At 42.8% G+C, this 13,009-nt stretch overlaps 1 protein-coding gene and 1 pseudogene across 1 annotated transcript in view; both read left to right on the forward strand.

Annotated features, from left to right (window-relative positions):
* LOC145554009 (NACHT, LRR and PYD domains-containing protein 3-like) overlaps positions 1–13,009 on the forward strand; it is a 143,207-nt gene that overhangs the window by 80,761 nt on the left and 49,437 nt on the right. The window lies entirely within an intron of this gene.
* LOC145553994 (nuclear factor 7, ovary-like) lies at positions 5,809–9,818 on the forward strand (annotated as a pseudogene).

Here is a 13,009-nt window from a genome sequence, read left to right on the forward strand (position 1 = left end):
ATCACTGCAGATCCAACTCTGAGGGTCGACCCGATAAATCAGGAGAGCAGAAACTTGTTGCAGTTGAAACTAATCCTGCAGGTTGAGCTCACTAAAGCAAGAGTTTTTGTATCTGAGGCGTCGTTCAACAGTAACTAAGTTAGTTTATAGAGATGGAAACGTGCCTGTCCAGTATCCATCTAGACCAATAGGAGATGAAATTGCTCATCTTAGACATTTTAAAGAACAGTCAGCAGGTCAGCCTCCATCCAGGGAAAGAACTAGTGATGGATCCAGGGCCGTTTAAGGTCACCATCTAGGCTCTGAGCGCAGGGAAGGTCCGGATGATGACCGACTGGTTTCCATGCTCCCCCTCAGCTTCCCATCTCTCCACATCACCCTGATGCAAACCAGACGGAGTTAAATTCAGACCCTTCATGTTTGGAGATGTTTAAACTGCCTCTGATTATTGTAGCTGGGTTATTTTTGATTCTTTAAAGACTGAAATGACAGTTTGTTTTGTCCTAATGGTGTTCAGGGCGTACAGTCCACCCATGAACTGCCTGTCAGAGATGATCACTCCTAACTCCTCCCTCATACCAAACCTGTTCCCACCTTCAGTTGTCATAGCAACGCTCAACGTTATCACCCCTCCCTTTGAGTTTCACAGAGTTTAGAAAAAACCTCACTGTGTTTACTCATATTAATGTATGTTTATAATAAAGCAGACTAAAACGTGACATTATTGTTAGTATTTGCATGTTAAACATTAATAAAACAGGTTTAAAGCTTTTTATAGATTTTCTTTAGCTTGCAGAATAATGAGGGATTTATTTGTAGAAGTGATTTTCCATAATGACATAAAACACTTTTAAAGAACCAATGTTACATTTTGACTCTGCTGTAAGTTTCCTTTCTTTCTCCTGACTTTCCTTGAAAGTTACTTCATAGAAATAACTAAAAGTGTACATTGTTTCACCAATATTGTGAAATAATGCACAATATTTGTTAAAAATGTAAAGAACATTTTAGAAACATGCATCATGGGAAGCTTTGCTGGCTCATCCCAATGTCACATAATAACTTTTCGCAGTATTTACATTAATTATATTACTTCAAAACAGCTTCATCTAAAAAGCCTCAGCCTGTTTACATTAAGCACCAATTACAGAGAATGACCCTTAGTTTGCTGCTGCAGCTGCCGCTGAGTTTCAGTAGAACAACTGAAACCTGAACAACATCCATAAGTGTTTCTAGAAAAAGCAAAGAAGTCTGAGTCCGTCATTCTGCCAGCCTCCAGGTACGGACGGGGCACCGAGGAGCCGAGTAGAGCTGCCATTCTTAACGGCGTCTCTCATGAGGTGAGTGATGCCATGAGAGGGAATCCTGAAATGATTGGTTGTGAATTTAGTGAAACATCTCGTCCCTTATCTCATTAGGACTCAGGATGACAGAGAGGAGATTCAGGCCCAGCTGGTCAAACTTCAGCTGAACAAGGCCAGACGGGAAGTTTCTGGAAAACATGAGAAAGTAAAGGTGATGGTGGTGACAGAACCAGCTAACCCTCCTCATATCTATTCTAACTCATATATTGACTGGTCTGCTGGTTGGTGGCATAGAGTAGGGGTAAGGTGGAGGAGGAGGGGTGGTGGGTGGACGAGAGGTTATGGAGGAAGTGGCGGATCACCAAGGGACAGCAGGGAGATGCCTGATATGTCTGTGGCCCCAAACCAGCAGTTGTACCCCTCAAAGGGGAAGGAGCAGATGTTTTGCTACTCCTCATCCTCAGGCAGCACCCAGAGAGCAGTGTGCAGCAGGACAATGGGAAGAGAACTGGTAACAATGACCCCCAAAAGAGAGGCCATAATTTCAGGGCCATGGCGGACCCCATGGTTTCCCTGAAAGGTCAGCGATGATGACCTGGAGTTACCTATTAAACCCTCAACGTTACGCCTTTATCTGACAAACTGTCCACCACCTCTGTAGCAGGCTTCTCTGGGGAAACAGACTCTGTCAGTGACTCGGCCCTTCATCACCCAGACTGTGGAACATCCTTTTGTTTGCTCTGCCACAGTGCCAGGTAATTTACTGGGATTAGACCTCATCACATCGGGAGCAGCCATCTTGTGCAGTGCTGATGGTTTGACAATTTCTCTCCCAGATGGAAATGTTTTACCCAGTGGCTCTGTCAGAACTTTTGGACAGTATTTTTCCAACCTGTGGACACCCAGTATGCAGACATGTGACCAGAGACCATCCACCACGGGCATCCTCTCTGCCTACCTGAGGTGGAAACTCTGGGTTCCTACCCTTCTGGTCTGCTACATGTCACCCTCTTCTATGGCAGCACAGATTGCAGACGGATTGGTACCAGGAGAAACTCCAGGAGGAGCTGAGAGGTAAACCATGGTGTATTCTTTGACAGAATGTGTCACTGAGGGGTTGGCTGCAACTGCCTCACTACCAACTGTAGAATGATGTCAGATGAAGCTTCTCCTGGGCCTTACAGCCTGAGTACATAGTGAAAGAGCTGGGAGGAGCAGCTACACGTCATTTCCAGCTTCCTGATTGGGCCCCACCCAAATATCTGGGTTAAAATATTCACCTTCTTCCAAAACAAATTGGATCAACAGGACAGCAAAAGACTGCACTGTGTTGGAGTGATCTCTAATGGCCTGACATCACTATAAAAACAGACCATCTCTTGGCACAGATAGTGGCTTTTTAACCAGGTGGGTAAATGGATAAAAAACTGTCAAAGACAACAGTAGTGATCCGACAGGGCGACATCAGTTACAGAAACATTGGAAATATTCACACCCTTACTGATAACCAGGTCCAGTGTGTGTTCATGAGTGTGTTGCTTGTTTGACATGTTGTGTTAAACCAAAACTCTCTAATATATTAAGGAGCTTTTTTGCCCCTCGGTCTTGGGGGTTGTCAACATGAATGTTGAAATCACTGACAATTATTAAGCAATCATAATCAATGCATATGAGAGATAGAAGCTCATTCAAGTGTGTAAAGAAACCTTCCACATATGTTGGAGTTTTGTATAGAGTTAGTGTCAAAGTTTGTTTGTGGCATTTTAGCTCAATTCCAAGATATTCAAAAGACATAAAATTACCCAAAGAGATTTTACTACAGTTTATGGTATTCTTAAATATTGAAGCCACGCCTCCTCCTTTTTTGTGTTTTCTATTCTCACTTAAAAAATTATACGTAGGAGGCGCTGATTCAATTAGTACGATTGGTTCATTGTCATTCGGCCATATTTCTGTCAGAAATAAAACATCAATATTATGCTCGGTGAAGAAATCATTAACTAATTGCGCTTTAGCACGTAGAGATCTGGTATTTAAAAGAGCCAGTTTAAGTGACTTGGAGGCTGAAAGTTCTTCAGTCTGAGGTTCCTTTAGGCAGGGAATCAGTCTGAGGTTTGAATTTAGACTGCTGTTGTTAGTATTTCTGTTTTTTGTATCTTTTCTTGTAGTGATCAGTACAGGTAATGTCCTGTTTTGCAGTGCTGGGGGGCCAGACACATTCTGGAGGAAGACGGGTGTAAAGATAATATCTGGACCCCGGTCTCAGACCTCAGAAATGCAGAGTGCTGGATCCTCTGGGAAGTCAGAGGCAGGTGGCTTAGATGAAATGAGGTCTGCTATGTTAGCGCAATGGAGAGTCGTGCAGAGGTGAACCTGTTGATCCATTCCATCCGTAAATTTGAGAAACTCAGATCCAGTAGACATTTCTTCAAAGGTATGTTGTGAAAGCAGTGAATGAGTGTAGGAGCAGAGAGGGAGGGTGAAGGAGGAGAGAGGGGGAAGAAGGGGGAATGATGAGGGAGGGGAGGAAAGACTAGGAAGGCAGTAATGAGGAGCAGAACCAGTCATTCTGTACCCAGTCGATGTTTTATCAGTTTGTTTTGGGACACTGTGCTTCTGATAAGCAGAGGGCTCCATCCTAGTCAGACATCCTTGAGCCTGTTCTTCTGAAGCGATGGCCACATTGTTGTTCTTGTTGATAAAATGAAAAATGTTTGCAGTTAGCAGCTTTATCCCATGTTTGTTAAGACTGCATCTGCCTCTTCCAAAGAGGTGAAAGCGCTGCCAGTAGATCCAGAGGTTATTGATGAAGGTCACTGAGCTGGCAGAGCAGGTTTTAATCAGCCAATTGTTTATCATAAGCAGCTTGGAAAGTTTTTTGTCTCCCCATTGAGGCGATGGAATTGGACCACTGAGAAATAAATTCATTTATAATTTTCCCATAGTGTCCAGAAGAATATTAAAGTCCTTTTTCAGAATCTCAGCTTTTTGCTTTGCCAGATATTTGGCTCCAACATGCACAACTAAAGTCTCAATATTTGGCTGATCAGTGGTTAGAGAGAGCACTTTGTGAGTCAAATCAGATACAGTGTCACCAAGAAGAGAAACCACTCTCATTTTCTTGGGATTGCAAACATGACTGACTCCATTTACTGCCTCATCTCCAACAATAAGCACTCTTGGCATATCTTTCGTTTCCTGGTGGTCACTTCATCCTTCGGAGCTTTGGAGGGTGGATGTGTTGGTTTAGCCTCGTTGTTGATGTTTGAAGGTGGGTTTTCACTCAGAGGCTCAGGCTGGAGTGCAGAAAATCTGTTTTTCAGTGGGATTCCCACGGAGTCAGAATGTTTTAAGGCTTGGGCTGATCGCTTTTTCCTTGTGAGCGGGGTCGGTGGAGCCGTTTTGGGTCCAGCTGCTTGTTTGCTACTCTTTGGCGGAGCAGGTGTTGAGGTTGAAGGTGGGTTTCGGCTAAGAGCCGGCCATGCTGATTCGTCCAGGTGAGGGGTTCTCCCCGTTAGTCGTCTCATAGGTTCTGCAGTGTGAGACTTTTGTTTCGGCTTGGCGCCCTGAGCGATCCAGGGTGAGCTGCTTGGTGCGGGGTGTATGATCTCTCCGCTGATTTGAGGAAGAGTTGTTTCATATCTACAGGTAGGGTTGATCTCAAAGTTCACCTCCAGCCGTTGAATTTTCATTTCTATATACTGAAGTTGTTGTAGAATACTGCTAATGTCCTTTGGGTCGGACGGGGGCATTTTGCCCTAGTTCAACTTGGAGATGAAGAAAAGTAAGGTAAAAATAAAAGTGACAAAATCTCCCGGTCCTTAGGTCTGAAGTGATCCAGTTATGATGTCGATAATGTAAATATAACTATAGAAATTGTGAATTTAAAAATAATACACAGGCAAAGTTATCAGTAAGGATGAGAGAGAGCAGGATGAGCTGTTCCTCCTTGAGCTGCCAGATACAGAATCAAAAATCAGAGATTCTGAAAAAGGACTTTAATATTCTTCGGGACACTATGGGAAAATTAAAAATAATGACTTACAATTTATTCTTCAAACTTAATGAGGCATTTTACAGTTTTACAGTTTGTAATGCTGTTTTTTCTTACTGGTTTTTCCTGCTTATAGAAACTGGGATCTATTATATTTTCTTCATCTCTGTCACAGCAGAGCAGAATCTCCTGTAAATGTTTCAATGTTTCCTCATTGGTTTGACTCAGATCTCATTCAGCTGTTCAGTCTCTGTTTTATGCTCAGTAACCAAAGAGGAATCACCTGTTTCTGACCACTAGAAGGTAAAAAAGATCAGTATGAACTAAAGTATCTGTTTAAAACTCTGTCACTGAAATCCTCAGTTTGCAATCAGAGCAATGATTGTGTTGCTCTTTGCCAGCTTGGATGGAGGAGGAGACCCTAAATCATTTGAGGGTCATTATTTTACTGCAACAGCTTTTATGGGTTTTTAAAATAATTTCTTCTTCTCTGGTTTTATTTTTGGTTTATATATAAAGTAAATGTGAACTTTAAAATACTCCAGCTGAAAACTGGAGTATTTACTGTTTTCCAGTTTTCAGATTGAAAAAATATCAGGGCATTGATTAAATTTAAATCAAAACATTTCTGATTCTGATCCAGTTGTTGTGAAAACAGGACAAACTTTCCTCAACACCAAACATCATTTTCACCTCCAGAGTCTGAAACTGACAGAAAAACAGCAAACAGAAGGAAACTGAACATGAAATGTGTTCATTTGAATTTCATAGATAGTGGAGACCCTGGAAGAGTTTTATGAGAGGAAAAATATATTTTCACTTCAAGCAGGAACAAAGTCATGAATCAGAAAAAGCTGTAGTGTTTTAATAAAACTGCAGATTAAGATTAAATCCTCTAGAGGGCGCCACATCTCCACCTCTGGACTGATTCCAACAGGAACAACTGGAAAAACCAGGAAACAGTTCAGAGAGAAAAACTCACTGAGTAAACACCCTGAGGATGAACTCTGACTCCTGCCTTCGTCTCCGACTGAAATCAAACTAACTCTGAACAAGGAGAACAGAGAGAGAACTGAGCAACTAGACGCTGAAACACAGACTGCTGCAGGAGGAAAAACAAGCAAATCAAAGTGAAAGTAAGTTCAGAAAGTTTCTACAGGAGAGAAACTGACTTCCTGGTTTGACTTTCTGTCTGCTGTGGTTTCAGCTTCACTCTGAGACAAAATGGCTTCCAGATCAGACGATGATCTCTGCTCTCCGGTCTGTCTGGAAATATTTAAGGATCCGGTTCTTCTGTCATGTAGCCACAGCTTCTGTAAGGAGTGTCTGCAGAAATGTTGGAGAGAGAAACCAACATTTCTGGAAGAGAGTGTCCAGTTTGTAAAAGGAGATCTTCTAAAGATTATCCACCTGTTAATCTGGCTCTGAAGAATCTGTGTGAGTCTTTCCTACAGCAGAGAAACCAAAAAGCTTCAGAGGGTCTCTGCTCTCTGCACTCTGAGAAACTCAAACTCTTCTGTCTGGACCATCAGCAGCCAGTTTGTCTCGTCTGCAGAGACTCAGAAAAACACACTGACCACAGATTCAGACCCATCGATGAAGCTGCTCAGCAACACAAGAAGAAGCTTCAGGAAACTCTGGAGCCTTTAGAGGAGAAGCTGGAGCTCAGGAAGAAAGTTCAGGAGGAGTTTGATCAGACAGCAGAACACCTGAAGGTCCAGGCCCGACACACAGAGAGGCAGATTAGGGAGCAGTTTAAGCAGCTTCATCAGTTTCTAGCAGAGGAAGAGGAGGCCAGGCTGGCTGCACTGAGGGAGGAAGAGGAGCAGAAGAGAGGGATGATGAAGGAGAAGATGGAGGCTCTGAGCAGAGAGATAGCAGCTCTTTCAGACACAGTCAGAGCCACAGAGGAGGAGCTGAGAGCTGCAGACGTCTCATTCCTGCACAACTACAAGGCTGCAGTGGAAAGAGTCCAGCGCTGCCCCCTGCTGGAGGATCCACAGCTGCCCTCAGGAGCTCTGATAGACCAGGCCAAACATCTGGGCAACCTGGCCTTCAACATCTGGAGCAACATGGAGACCATGGTGACCTACACTCCTCTGGTTCTGGACCCAAACACGGCTGGTCCAGAACTCCATCTGTCTGAAGATCTGACCAATGGGAGGAGAGGAAAGCATCAGCGGCTTCCTCGTAATCCAGAGAGATTTGATAAATACCGCTGCTCTGTTCTGAGTTCTGAGGGTTTTAACTCAGGGATCCACAGCTGGGATGTTGATGTTGGAGACAGTTCATTCTGGAGACTTGGTGTGTTAGAAGAGTCTGTTCAGAGGAAGGGAGACATAAAGTCTGGATTGTTGTTGGTTATAGGGTTCTATTCAGATCAATACTCAGCAGGTTCTCCTCCAGCTCCTCCCACACGTCTCTCAGTCCAGAAGAATCTCCAGAGGATCAGAGTGAAACTGGACTGGGACAGAGGAAAGCTGTCCTTCTCTGATCTGGATACTAACACACACATACACACCTTCACACACACCTTCACTGATAAGATGTTTCCATTCTTCTCCACTGATCAAACAGTAAAGATCGTACCGATGAAGATCTCAGTGATCAAGCAGCAGCTCTGATGATCTCAGCATGAAGAACAACGTCCAGATAAAAACTTATTGATCAGATTGAAACTGTGAGTTTTAAAGAGGAAACTGGAGATGATGAGATCTGATCATCTCCAGATGTAATTTACTGGGACTAGACCTCATCACATCGGGAGCAGCCATCTTGTGCAGTGCTGACGGTTTGACAGTTTCTCTCCCAGATGGAAATATTTTACCCTGTGGTTCTGTCAGAACTTTTGGACAGTTTTTTTTTCCAGCCTGTGGAGGCCCAGTATGCAAACATGTGACCAGAGACCATCCAGCACACGGGCATCCTCTCTGCCTACCTGAGGTGGAAACCCTGGGTTCCTACCCTCCAGGTCTGCCTCATGTCACCCTCTTCTATGGCAGCACAGATTGCAGATGGATTGGTACCAGGAGAAACTCCAGGAGGAGCTGAGCGGTGAACCATGGTGTATTCTTTGACAGAACGTGTCACTGAGGGGTTGGCTGCAACTGCCTCACTACCAACTGTAGCATGATGTCAGATGAAGCGTCTCCTGGGCCTTACAGCCTGAGTATGAAGCAAAAGAGCTGAGAGGAGCAGCTACACGTCATCTCCAGCTTCCCGATTGGGCCACACCCAAATCCATCTATCCATTTTCTTAACACCCTTGTCCCTTAGTGGGTTTGGGAGGTGTGCTGGTGCCTAACTCCAGCTAACGTTCCTGGCGAGAGGCAGGGTACACCCTGGACAGGTCGCCAGTCTGTCAACTCAAATATCTGGGTTAAAATATTCACCTTCCTCCAAAACAAATTGGATCAACAGGACAGCAAAAGACTAATCAGTCTCCTGGCTAAATGTCCCCTAGGGACGTTTCAGCTACACACCTATTGGATCAACCAGAACCTCCACAATCAGGCCCAGCTGACATGCAATGTTACATTATCTGTTTAAAAGCAGCAGATCTTATGATTTCCTGCCCCTCATATTCATCAACATTTAAATCTCCAAACACCAGATAAACTGAGATTATTTCCACATGACACTTAAATCTCACATGTAAAATTATTGATACATCTTTAATATCATCAATATCATTTTTGGTCTTTGAAACTCTCATCTTATACAACATATTTACCAATAAGCAAATTTTTTAACAGTTTTTTTTTTACTTGTTTATATTTGTATTGTTTTGAACTCATCATTCAGTCCATTCCAGACATTTACTCCACACACCGATAAACAAAAACGGTTTTGGTTGTTCGAATACATTATTTTATTTTTTCATTTCCTTCTCCTCCTAAATTATAACCCTCCTCTCTGTCACTAAACATTTCCTGTATGTTGGGTGGAAGTTGCTGATTTCTGACCTTAAACATGAATTTTATAGTTTTAAATGTTACAAAGTCCCAGAATTTCATTTTATTTGATTTAATAAATAACTGGTTTGTTTTCCCAACATCCCACTTTATGTATTCAGATAGATTTTTTGTGTGATGTATAAAAGCTGTAAATTTGTTTTGTATGTATTTTCCCGTCCATCCCATCCCATCCCATCCCAAGTTGAATGTATTGTCCAGTAAAAATCTAATCCCATCAGAGCATCAACACTTTTGACTAATTTAGATTTTATCTGTGGTTTCCAGCTAAGTTTATCATCTGACACCCCAAAATTTGTTTTTATGGACTTGTTGTAAATCAACACTGTCAATAGTTACTTTAATTGCATTATTTTATTGTTTTTTACTGTTTTACAGTTTCCGAATATCATTTAGTGATAATTTATTGTTTCTGAACCAATGTTGTAGTTTTTTCATTTCCACCTCTGAGAGGTTTGAATGTTTTCTCCAGTACAGAAAATACTAGTATCATCTGCACATATGTATTTACAAGGTTTGTTACTTTGACTACTTTGCCATTTATTTACAAATTGAACAGTTTGGGTCCCAACACTGATCCCTTCTTCTTCTGTCTTCAGAAGAAGAAGACAGACTTTTGGCCCAGGTTCTGAACGGTTCACAGATGAAGGACCACCCCGGACGGGGTGGCTCACCGTCGGAGGAAGAAGACAGACTTTTGGCCCAGGTTCTGAACTGTTTACAAAGTATGAACCACCCCGGACGGGGTGGCTCACCGTCAGAAGAAGAAGACAGACTTTTGGCCCAGGTTCTGAACTGTTTACAAAGTATGAACCACCCCGGACGGGCCCAAAGTCATGGGCCCAAAGTCTGTCTTCTTCCTCCGATGGTGAGCCACACCGTCCGGGGTGGTTCTTCTTTTGTGCACCATTCAGAACCTGGGCCCAAAGTCTGTCTTCTTCCTCCGACGGTGAGCCACCCCGTCCGGGGTGGTCCTTCTTTTGTGCACCATTCAGAACCTGGGCCCAAAGTCTGTCTTCTTCCTCCGATGGTGAGCCACACCGTCCGGGGTGGTTCTTCTTTTGTGCACCATTCAGAACCTGGGCCCAAAGTCTGTCTTCTTCCTCCGATGGTGAGCCACCCCGTCCGGGGTGGTCCTTCATCTGTGAACCGTTCAGAACCTGGGCCCAAAGTCTGTCTTCTTCCTCCGATGGTGAGCCACCCCGTCCTGGGTGGTTCTTCTTTCGTGCACCATTAAGAACCTGGGCCCTAAGTCTGTCTTCTTCTTCTGATGGTGAGCCACCCCGTCCGGGGTGGTTCTTCTTTCGTGCACCGTTAAGAACCTGGGCCCAAAGTCTGTCTTCAGAAGAAGATGTCGAACCACCCCATGCTGGGTGGTTTAGTCTTTCCTGATCCTTCGAGTGATCTGTATTGTCCGCGGTCGTTTTGTTTTTGGGAACAGTCCCTCCCAAAAACAGCTTGGAAGCTGTGACGTTCCCTGAAACCTCTCCAGCTGGGTCGGTTTGATCAGTTCGACTCTCTGCAGTCCTGTTTTGTAAAGTCTCTGTAGACTCAGGATCTGCCGCCTGTTCAACACAAACTTCCCCAGCCGGGTCAGCTTGTGGTTTGGGACGGGATGGAAGTCCGTCCCAGAACCAATCTTTCTCATCCTCCCCAGCCGGGTCAGCTTGTGGTTTGGGACGGGATGGAAGTCCGTCCCAGAACCAATCTTTCTCATCCTCCCCAGCCGGGTCAGATTGTGCTTCGGGACGGGATGGAAATCCGTCCAAGAACAAATCTCTATCTTCATCCCCAGCCGGGTCAGGTTGTGGGGTGGGACGGGATGGAAGTCCGTCCCAGAACCAATCTTTCTCTTCGTTGTCCTGAGTGGTCCTTTCGTCCGATTCGTCTCCGCTCCTTTCGTCTGATTCGTCTCCTGGGAAGAAATGATCAAAAACCTTCCTCATCCCTTTTGTCACCAGATATCCGACGCCTAAGCCGAGTGATAAAACAAAAGGGTATGGCATCTTCAAAAAATAAAAATACTCACTAGACAGAAACTAATCTTAGAGAAGCGTTTGGATTCTGGCTGATGTGTTGAGATTCCAGCATTCAAAGCCTCAGAATGTCTTTGATCTGCTGTGATGAACATGATGTAATCTATGACCTCATCAGTGAGCTCGCTGTAGTTCTGGAGCAAGGTCTTGCTTCTGATTGTTGCTATGGAAACGATCAGATCAGTTCTGCCCGATTCAAACTGCAATATTAACTAAATATTTAATAAGTAATATATTTTTTTCATTTATTTAACATGAAGAGATTAACAATAGATTTAGAGTTTGGTTTTCTTTATCTGCTGCGATATAATTTTATTTTTTTTCCCTTTATTATTTTGGTTCTGGCAGGAAATTGTTCAGATTTTATAAACCTTTGCAAAGCAAAATTTTCTCTAATCTTTAACTCTCAATTTTTATATATTTTATATATTTTGGTGCTATCTTGTTCAGAAAATCACACACCTCCAGACCTGGATGAACAGTTGGATGGATTGTTGGTTGGATGAACAGTTGGATGGATTGTTGGTCTGATGAACAGTTGGATGGATTGTTGGTTGGATGAACAGTTGGATGGATTGTTGGTTGGATGAACAGTTGGATGGATTGTTGGTTGGATGAACAGTTGGATGGATTGTTGGTTGGATGAACAGTTGGATGGATTGTTGGTTGGATGAACAGTTGGATGGATTGTTGGTTGGATGAACAGTTGGATGGATTGTTGGTTGGATGAACAGTTGGATGGATTGTTGGTTGGATGAACAGTTGGATGGATTGTTGGTTGGATGAACAGTTGGATGGATTGTTGGTTGGATGAACAGTTGAATGGATTGTTGGTTGGATGAACAGTTGGATGGATTGTTGGTTGGATGAACAGTTGGATGGATTAGTCAACTGGAGGAGATGAAGACGTGCTGCACAGACTTTGTGTCACTGATTTTACAATAATTTTAATGGTTTGTGTAAATTCTGCTAATTTTTAAAAGGAGCAATTTATATTTAGCTTCTTCTTGTTTTCTTTTTTTTAAAGTGTTTAAAACATTTAGGCTGTGATTCGACACCAAACGGATTCATCTAATTGGTGATTGTAGTGCAAAAATAAATTCTCCATGACAACCATCTTGAAAAATAAAGCAACTTTGAGTAAGTATGAGTTAAACTGGTCCAAATGTGTATGATTTGACAATAAAAATATCCATCTATAATAAATATTAGCAAAGGGAACCAATTAAGGTGACAGATTTTGCTGAAACCTTGAATTATCTGCTGCAGTGTTAATTGTTCTCCACAAGATGGCGCCAGATGTTGACCAACAACCAGAGCCCGTTAACCATTAGGATATTATGACTTGTATCTTTGAAAATTGTTTGCATACGAAACTTAAGATCATGGAATTTGACAACAGCTTCTTATTATTGCAAGGGATGAAATTTACCTGCTCAGACACCAAGTTATGGTATGTGGGAAAATGTATTGGAAAAATTGTATAATTTATTAGTTTTACCTCAAATATGAACTTTTGATGTTACCAAATAAATACCAATCTTTGCTTTCATCAACCTATAACACATTGCTCATCATTTCTCTTCAGTACAGTCTGTTGGGAAAACTAACATTTCTTAATACAATTCAGTTGATTTATAAAACACTAATTTACAATAGGTCAGTGCAGCAATTTAAATGTGTTATTTAAGTTGGTAAAAA

The sequence above is a fragment of the Poecilia reticulata genome, chromosome 12 (genome assembly GCF_904066995.2).
Source record: "Poecilia reticulata chromosome 12, P_reticulata-male-v2, whole genome shotgun sequence".
In the NCBI taxonomy this organism is placed as follows: domain Eukaryota; kingdom Metazoa; phylum Chordata; class Actinopteri; order Cyprinodontiformes; family Poeciliidae; genus Poecilia; species Poecilia reticulata.